At 64.0% G+C, this 878-nt stretch overlaps 1 protein-coding gene across 1 annotated transcript in view; it reads left to right on the plus strand.

The window, feature by feature from the left end:
* Positions 1 to 878, plus strand: part of LOC102238816 (membrane metallo-endopeptidase-like 1) — a 24590-nt gene that overhangs the window by 13904 nt on the left and 9808 nt on the right. The gene's annotated exons all lie outside the window — the stretch shown is intronic.

Below are 878 nucleotides of genomic sequence, written 5' to 3' on the forward strand. Positions count from 1 at the left end.
GCCCGCCTTAGGGGAGGGGGCCGCCGGGGACAGACTCTGCCCAGCCTCCCCTCCTGTTTCCTGCCCCTCATTTAAGCCTCAGAAACACGCACAGGCTGAGCGGAGCCCTTAGCCGCCCCGAACAGGGACGTGTCCCACTGGGACGGCCGGGTCAGCAGGGCTGTTGGGAGCATGGGCCACGCCACCGGCAGCCGTGACGACCGGGGTTCTGAGCAGGAAACAGGCTGAATTGGGGACCCCCCACCCAAGTCCTGCTCTGAACCCCAACACGGCTCCCCACAGCTCTGCCTGCCCTCACTGGGTGTTGCCCACACACCAGACCCTCGGCCCGACCCCACCGCTGGCCAGACCTCGTTGCGGGGGGGGGGCTGAGCCCAGAGGGGCGCCTCCTGCAGGAGGGGCAGGGACGTCACTCTGGCCACTGCCAGCCGCCAAGTCAGAGGGTGGAGGGCGAGGGCGCAGAGGGGCCAAGTTAGAGGACGAGGTCCGGACAGACCAGGTCAGAGGCTTAAACTAGTCGATTCAGCAAAGACGACCCCCTCTTCTCCATGGCCGTGCTGTCTGTGTGAGACATCTTTGTCACACCCCACCTCCCCCCAAGGTGGCTCGCTCAGCCTTGGGTGTGGGTTCCATAGGGAGCAAAGCAGAAATCACCCCCTTCCCGCCCATGTCCGCGTGACCCTGCGCCATTTATGGAAAAGTACCCCTCCCGGCTCTGCTGTGCAGCCCCCTCTGCTTCAAATCAAATGGCTGTGGGATGTGTGTGTGCACCTGTGTGTGCCCCTGTGTGTGTGCACCTGTGTGTGCACCTGTGTGCACCTGTGTGTGTGTGCCTGTGTGTACCTGTGTGTGCACCTGTGTGTGTGCACCTGTGTGTG

This window comes from Myotis brandtii, unplaced genomic scaffold (genome assembly GCF_000412655.1).
Source record: "Myotis brandtii unplaced genomic scaffold, ASM41265v1 scaffold1095, whole genome shotgun sequence".
Taxonomy (NCBI): Eukaryota; Metazoa; Chordata; class Mammalia; order Chiroptera; family Vespertilionidae; genus Myotis; species Myotis brandtii.